An 8,607-nucleotide genomic window follows, 5' to 3' on the forward strand; every position below is an offset into this window, starting at 1 on the left:
GTGACCAGCAGGGGGCAGCAGGGGGCAGCGGGCCCAGGGAAAGAGCAGTCCCCAGGCCTGGTCCCCACCTGACCAACAGGAGTTCAGGCCCCAGCCCCTCCTCCCTCAGACCCAGGAATCCAGGCCCCAGCCCCTCCTCCCTCAGACCCAGGAGTCCGGACCCCTAGTTCCTCCTCCTCCAGACCCAGGAGTCCCGACCCTAGTACCTCCTCCCTCAGACCTAGGAGTTCAGACCCCCAGTCCCTCCTTCCTTGCACTCAGGAGTCCAGACCCTAGACCCTCCTCCCTTGGACCCAAGAATTCAGACCCCCAACCCCTCCTCCCTCAGACCCAGGAATCCAGGCCCCAGCCCCTCCTCCCTCAGACCCAGGAGTCCAGACGCCCCCCCCAGTCCCTCCTCCCTCAGACCCAGGAGTTCAGACCCCCAGTCCCTCCTTCCTTGCACTCAGGAGTCCAGACCTTAGACCCTCCTCCCTCGGACCCAAGAGTTCAGACCCCAGCCCCTCCTCCCTCAGACCCAGGAGCCCAGACCCCAGCCCCTCCTCCCTCAGACCCAGGAGTCCAGGGCCCCAGCCCCTCCTCCCTCAGACCCAGGAGTCCAGGCCCCCAGCCCCCTCCACCCTCAGATCTTCAAATGGAATCTGGGACCAGGCACGGTGGTACACGTTTGTAATTCCAAGGCTTTGGGAGGCCAAGCGGGAAAGATTGAGCCTAGGGAGCTGAGGTTGCAGGGAGCTGTGATTCTGCCACAGCAATCCAGCCTGGGTGACAGACTGAGACCCTGTCTTTCAAAAAAAACAATGAAACCAAAAGAAACTGGGCCCCCAGCCCTCTCTGTGATACCCAGGAGTCCTGCTCTCAGGATTTAGAAGTCCAGAATCTCAGAGAACCAGGCATCCAGCCCTCTCCTTCATCATGGCAAAAAAAATCCCTGCACCCAGACCCAGACATCCAGATTAAGTCCCTGGTCAAAAGACCACACATTTCCCCGATGGTTATCCACCTTGCCTTGCCACAGTCTGTTCTCCTCCCTCTCTCTGTCCTTCATTGCTCTCTGACATCTTTCTCCCAGAGTAACTGCTAACTTCCTGTCTAAATCTTGCTGAGGAAGAAGAAATACCACCTCATGATTCATCTTGGATTGACCCAAGCCTCCCTCCACCTTGTTTAAAATGCCCCATTCCCGGAGACCTTGCCCTGTGCCCAGCCCTGGGCTGAGCGATGCTGACCAGGAAGCAGTGATCACTGCCCCACAAGGGCTCACCTTCCGTAGAGGAAAGAGACCCGTCCCTAGATAGTGATGACCCAGAGTGGGCATGGCTGGGGTAGGGAATCCCAGGGGGCTACAGGAACCCAGAGTGGGCACCTCACTCAGCCTGGGAGGTCAGGGACTGCTTCCAGGAGGAGGTGATGTCTGAGCTGAGACTTAAAAGATGATGAGGCCAGACGTGGTGGCTCATGGCTGTAATCCCAGCACTTCGGGAGGCTGAGGCAGGTGGGTTGCTTGAGCTCAGAAGTTCGAGACCAGCCTGAGCAACATGATGAAACTCCATCTCTACAAAAAATTTTGGAAAAATTAGCTAGGCATGATGGCACATGCCTGTAAGTCCTAGCTACTTGGGAGGCTGAGGTGGGAGGATGGCTTGAGCCTGAGAGGTCAGGGCTGCAGTGAGCCGAGATTGCACCACTGCACTCCAGCCTGGGCAACAGGGCAAGACCCCATCTCAAAAAAGAAAAGAAAATTTTTTAAATGATGAAAAAGTATTCTAATGGACAAGAGGCTTGAAAGAATGTATCAGGGCCGGGCGCGGTGGCTTACACCTGTAATCCCAGCACTTTGGGAGGCCGAGGTGGGCGGATCATCTGAAGTCAGGAGTTCAAGACCAGCCTGGCCAACATGGTGAAACCCCGTCTCTACTAAAAATACAAAAATTAGCCAGGCGTGGTGACAGGCAGCTGTAATCCCAGCTACTCCAGACACTGAGGCAAGAGAATCACTTGAACCCGGGAGATGAAGGTTGCAGTGAGCTGAGTACACACCACTGCACTCCAGCCTGGGCAACAAGAGCGAAACACTGAAAAAAAAAAAAAAAAAAAAAAAAAGAAGGAAGGGAAGGAAAGGAAGCAAGGAAGGGAGGAAAGGAGGGAGGGAGGAAGGGGGAGAGAGAGAGATTGCAAGAGAGAAAGAGAGAAAGAAAGAAAGAGTTATCACAGATTTCGTTCCAAGCAACAGATGCCACCTCAGGGGCAGAAAGGGAATTTATTGAGAGGAGTTGGGGTCGCTCACAGAATCCCAGGAGTGAACTGGGGAATCAGGATTGGAAAGTGAGCAGGAAGGATCCTGGCAGCTGGCCAGCAATGGTAACCCAGCCACAGTGACACCACAGAACCGGTCTGATGAGGCCATGCTGGTGATGGCCACTGGACACTGTAGTTGTCTTGCTGCCTCTGCTGCCCCAGAAATAGGATATGGCTGCTCTTCTCATTCACTGTTGCTGGTAATAAATCACTTAACAACTTAGCCGCAAATGACAGCAATCATTGCATTAAGTCTCATGGTTGTTGTGGGCTGGGATTTGAAGAAAGGTGTGGCTGGTTTGTTTGGCTCAGGATGCAAACAAATGGTGCAATCAGTGATGCTGGCCGCAGGGTGGCTGGGGGTGCTGGACAGGTGGGTATCTCTCTGTGGTCTTAGGGCCTCCCCCACCATGTGGTCTCTGCACTGGCCAGGTTGGGCTTCCCCACAGCATGGCTGCCTCAAGGTAGTCAGACTTTACATGGCCGCTGAAGACCTAGGCAGAACCTGCATGGCCTTTTCTAGCTCATTTTGGGAGTTCCGCAACTTCACTTCAGCTGAATTCTGTTGGTTGCATGCAAGTCACCAGACTACGCAGATTTGAGAGGAGGGTGCCATAGACCCCACCTCTTGATGGAAAGAGTATCAAGCTCTGATTGTAGAAACACATGTGGGATGAAAGAGACTGTTGCAACATGGTGAAACCCCATTTCTACAAAAGAAAAAAAAAATTAACTAGGAGTGGTGGCGCACACCTGTACTCACAGCTACCCAGGAGGCTGAGGTGAGAGGATCACTTGAGCCCTGGAGGACGAAGCTGCAGTGAGCCATGATCATGCCATTGCACTCCAACCTGGGTGACAGAGCAAGACCCTGTCTCAAAAAGAAAAAAGAAAGAGAGTGTTGTAGCCGTCTTTGGAAAATAGAATCTGTCCCAGCTGCCATGTGTGGCTGGAAGAGATGGCCAATTCCTGATATTCAAAAGTGTGGAAGTATTTGCCAAGTGTGGAAGGATTTGCCAAGCTTAAGTCACCTTAGCTCCAACAGATGCAGGAAAGCAAACATCCATTCTTGTTGGCTTCAACAGACAGTAGGCTTTCAGACAGTAGGAATTTCCTTAAATGTGGGAAGGGACTGCACATGCTAGGTAATCCTTCCCCAAAAATATCTACTATAGCCTGCTCCTTTGGTTTTTTTTTTGTTGTTGTTGTTGTGTTTTGTTTTTGAGACAAGGTCTCACTCTTTCACCCAGGCTGGAGTGCAGTAGCACGATCTTGGTTCATTGCAGCCTTGACCTCCCCAATTCAAGCGATCATCCCACCTCAGCCTCCCAAGTAGCTGGGACTACAGGCACACACATCCACACCCTGTTAATATGTATTTTCTGTGGAGACAGGGTTTCACCAGGTTGCCCAGGCTGGTCCCAAATTCCTAGGTTCAAGCAATCTGCCTCCCTCAGCCTCCCAAAGTGCTGGGATTGCAGGTATGAGCCACTTTACCTGGCTTTGAATGTTCAATATCAATAGACCCTTTGCAGAAGTTCTTATCGAAACTCTCCCTGCACAACCATCTCTCGTTGTACAATCAAAAACGCATTCACGCTGCCACCCAAGACAAAAAATTTCAATAGTTCCATTTTCCAGATCTGAGACTGGAATCAGGGAAGAACCATTCCCCTCCAAATGTGTCATTCTCCCCACATTCCACAAGCTGTGAGCTAGTTTTAAAGTTAATCGTCACACACTGTGCGAAAAATAATGGGAAAAAGGTCAAGAAAAGATAAGTCAGCCGGGCACTGTGGCTCCCGCCTGTAATCCCAACATTTTGGGAGGCTGAGACTGGTGGATCATCTGAGGTAAGGGGTTCGAAACCAGCCTGGCCAACGTGGCAGAACCCTGTCTGTACTAAAAATACAAAATTAGCCAGGCGTGGTGGTGTATGCTTGTAATCCCAGCTACTTGGGAGGCTGAGGCAGGAGAATCGCTTGAACCTGGGAGGTGGAGGTTGCCGTGAGCTGAGATCGTGCCATTGCACTCCAGCCTGGGCAACAAGAGTGAAACTCCGTCTCAAAAACAATGAAAAGGTAAGTCTGGCCAACCGTGGTGGCCCACACCTGTAATCCCAGCACTCTGGGAGGCCGAGGCAGGAGGATTGCTTAAGCCCAGAGTTTCAGAAAACATAAGCCTTGTTACTTAAAATATATGAGGATATACACCTGCGACAGCATGGATGGAATTAGAACTTTTTTTTCTTTTGTTTCTTTTTTTTTTTTTTTTTGAGACAGAGTCTCGCTCGTCACCCAGGCTGGAGTGCAGTGGCCTGGGTTCACGCCATTCTCCTGCCTCAGCCTCCCGAGTAGCTGGGACTACAGGTGCCCGCCACCACGCCAGGCTGATTTTTTGTATTTTTATAGAGACGGGATTTCACCATGTTAGCCAGGATGGTCTTGATCTCCTGACCTCGTGATCCACCCGCCGCGCCTCCCAAAGTGCTGGGATTACAGGCGTAAGCCACCGCGCCTGGCATTTTTGGTTTTTTTTTTGAGACCTAGTCTCGCTCTGTCACCCAGGCTGGGGTGCAGTAGTGCAATCTAAGCGCACTGCAACCTCCACCTCCTAGGTTCAAGCAAATCTCCTGCCTCAGCCTCCTGAGTAGCTGGGATTATAGGCGCGCGCCACCATGTCTGGCTAATTTTTGTATTTTTAGTAGAGACGAGGTTTCACCATGTTAGCCAGGCTGGTCTCAAACTTCTGATCTCGCGATCCGCCCATCTCGGCCCCCCAAAATGCTGGGATTACAGGCATGAGCCACCATGCCCGGCCTTAGAACTTTATTTAATTCAGTCCACAAATATTTACTCATCTCCTCTTCATGCCAAGCACTGTTCTAGACACTGGAGATAACAGTGGTGAACAAAAGAAAGTTACTGTTCTCTTGCACTTTAAATTCTGGACAAGATTAACAATAACAAATAACTAACTATAATTTATCTGACAGCAATAAATGCTACCAAGGAAAATGTAAGATAAGAGAAATAAGGAATGGCTGATATAAAAGGAGTTGCCATTATATCTTATTTTATTTTATTTTATTTTTATTTTTATTTTATTTGAGACAGGGTCTCACTCTGTCACCTAAACTGGAGTGCAGTGGCACAATCACGGCTCACTGCAGCTCTGACCCCCCCTGGCTCAAGCAATCCTCACACCTCAGCGTCCCGTTTAGCTGGGACTACAGGCATGCACCACCACGCCCAGTTAATTTTTTGTTGTTGTTGCTTTTTTTTAAGACAAAGTCTCGCTCTTGTCCCCCAGGCTGGAGTACAATGGCGCGATCTTGGCTCACTGCAACCTCCGCCTCCCGGGTTCAAGCAATTCTCCTGCCTCAACCTCCCGAGTAACTGGGATTACAGGCACCTGCCACAACGGCTGGTTAATTTTTGTATTTTAAGTAGAGAGGGGGTTTCACCATGTTGGCCAGGCTGATCTCGAACTCCTGACCTCAGGTGATCCACCCACCTCGGCCTCCCAGAGTGCTGGGATTACAGGCGTGAGCCACCATGCCCGGCCATTTTTGTATTTTTTGTAGAGACCGGGTTTCACTATGTTGCCCAAGCTGGTCTCAAACTCCCGGGCTCAAGCAGTCCTCCCGCCTCAGGCTCCCAAATTGCTGGGATTACAGACATGAGTCCCTGCGGCTGACCTGGACCTCAGCTTTTACCCTAAGTGAGGCAGAAGTCATGGGACGACCCTGGGGCAGAAGAGTGACATGAGTTGACTCATATTTAAAAGGAATCCCTCAGGCTGTTTTGTGAGAATAAATTACAGGCGACAAAGGCAGATGATGGTACAAGACTAGTTTCTGCAAGTCTCCAAGGGGCCATGGCTGCTGTTTTGGTGTTTCTGACTTTTCTCCTTCATACACGTGCCATAGAGTTCTCCTCCCTCACCTAGAACCTCAGATGGTTAGGTTTTTTCTTTCTTTTTTTTTTTTTTTTTTTGGGAGACAGAATTTCACTCTTGTTGCCCAGGCTGGAGTGCAGTGGCAAGAGATCAGCTCACTGCAACCTCCACCTCCCGGATTCGAGTCATTCTCCTGCCTCAACCTCCCGAGTAGCTGAGATTACAGGCGCACGCCACCATGCCTGGCTAATTTTGTATTTTTAGTAGAGATGCAGTTTCACCACGTTGGTCAGGCTGGTCTCAAACTCCTGACCTCAGGTGATCCACCCACCTCGGCCTCCCAAAGTACTGGGATTACAGGCGTGAGCCACTGTGCCCAACCTCAGCTGTCTGGGTTCTTGAGGGAGGTGGAAGAGGTGGATGGCTGCTGAGAGGGCATGTACCAGGGTCCTGCCCAAACAGAAGGTGCACAGGCCAGGGACAGAAGAGCTAAGGAGTGTGTGTCGGTGCTCACAGTGTGTGAGCTTGACAGCAGCCGGGACTGTCTTGGAGTGCTGCCACATTCCCCATGAGTGAGTTTGTATTGTGTATCCTGGGATGCTCCAGTGTGGGTGGAATCTGCACGTGAGCTTGTGTGCCTTGCAAACCTTCCCTGAGCACCTGCACTGTGTCTGGTCTTGTGCTGGGTGGGGTACCCAGGGGAGGGGCCCTTAGCTCACCACAGTGATCAAGACATCCCTGGTCCTGCCCTGCACTCACAGGCTCACAGTCCCCAGCCAGGGACCCTCAGAGCATGCAGGGCTGAGGTTGGGGAGCCCAGAGGGGGAATCTGACCCAGCCAGGGAAGGCAGAGGGGACTTCCTGGAGGAGGGGATGGTACAGGTAATCCTAAAGGTAATCTTTTCCGATGTAACAGTTGCTCCCTAGGATGGACGCAGTGGCTCATGCCTGTAATCCCAGCACTTTAGAAGGCGGGAGGATCACTTGAGCCCAAGAGTTGGAGACCAGCCTTGGCAACATAGTAATACCCTGTTTCTATTACAAAAAAAAAAAAAAAAAAACACAAAAATTAGCTGGACATCGTAGCACAAGCCTGTAGTCCCAGCTACTTGGGAGGCTGAAGTGGAAGGATCACTTGAGCCAAGGCAGTCGAGGTTTCAGTGAGCTATGATTGCGCCACTGCACTCCAGCCTGGGTGACAGAGCGAGACCCTCTTAAAAAAAAACAAAAAAAAAAAAACAAAAAAAAACCACGTTGCTCTCCTGTGTGACCAATACATAAAGTAACCTTGACCAATCTAATAACTCCCAGGCTGACCTGTAATCCAAGCCTTCTCTGTGTATTGGAGCAGGCAAAGCCCAGATCCAGGGCTACCCCAACCCCCAGGCTGATGAGAAGCCTGGGGAACCTCTCCCAGTGTGGCCAGTGACCCCCCACCCTCCCACGTTCTGACCACTGTCCCGGGCAACTAGTGACATCTAGTGGGGGGTTTTGTCCCAGTCTGACCTGGCCTGTAGGGGCCTTGGGCGGTCGGACCTGGGACCCACCCTTCCTAGCAGTGGCTGGACTCCTCCCCCTTCCCGCAGGTGCCCTGGCTTCTTCCCCTGCCCTCCTCACCTGCTCCGGCCAGCCTGACTCCTCCCCTCCCCACAAGGTTGGGAGGGAATGAAGGAGAGAGCGGGAAGGAGGAAGGGAGGGTGGCATTCCTGGGATTCCCTGGACAGGGGGAAGAGTGGGAGGGCCTTCCACGGGTAAGCAAGCGAGAGGGCACCCCGTACCCCACCCCCAGCCCCATTATCAAAGCGGTCTAGGAGGAACTGGATTTGAAGACCATTGAAGATAAAAGATTAAACTGGTTGATTCCAGGCTACTGGTCAGACGAGGAACCAGAGCACTGACCACAGGGGAAAACGTCTCCGGGCATACTGGGAACAGCTGCTGGGGGCCACTGGTCAGGCTGCGGGGGTCACTGGTTGGACTGGGAGAGGCCAGTGCAGGCCACTCAGACGGCACACTTGGGGCCATTAGTTACACTGGGAGAGGCCATCGCAGGCCACCGGTTGCAGTGGCGTCGGCTGGTTAAAATCGACAATGCCAGCCTAGGCTGCTGGTCACAGTGGGGACGAGTCCCCAGGGCCCCTGGTCAGAATAACGGGGAGAGGGTCCGCGATTGCCTGGTGAGATCCCAGCTCGGGTCACCGGCTACACTGGTCCATCAGGCCTCCCCGCTGCAGGCGCTGGTCAGTAAGCCTGGACAGTCCTGGGCTTGGGGGCGGAGGAGCCCCGAGCCTGGCCCCGTGCACTGGGAGGTCCCCTCCGGGCAGTGGGAGGTCCTGGCCCCGCGCCCGGGCTTGGTGGGGACGAGGGGGGCCTGGAGGGCGGGGCGGGGCGGGGCGGGGCTGCCGGGGG

The 8,607-nt window shown here is 52.8% G+C and overlaps 1 protein-coding gene across 9 annotated transcripts in view; it reads left to right on the forward strand.

Moving 5' to 3' along the window:
* Positions 1-8,607, forward strand: part of APOE (apolipoprotein E) — a 125,782-nt gene that overhangs the window by 16,116 nt on the left and 101,059 nt on the right. Inside the window, exon 1 of one of the 9 annotated variants that reach the window (XM_050772170.1) lies at positions 12-15. The exons of 5 other annotated variants lie outside the window; for them this stretch is intronic. The gene's annotated coding sequence lies outside the window, so the exon portion shown is untranslated. 3 more of the 9 variants (XM_050772171.1, XM_050772143.1, XM_050772154.1) reach the window with 3 other exon arrangements.

This window comes from Macaca thibetana, chromosome 19 (assembly GCF_024542745.1).
Source record: "Macaca thibetana thibetana isolate TM-01 chromosome 19, ASM2454274v1, whole genome shotgun sequence".
Lineage (NCBI taxonomy): Eukaryota > Metazoa > Chordata > Mammalia > Primates > Cercopithecidae > Macaca > Macaca thibetana.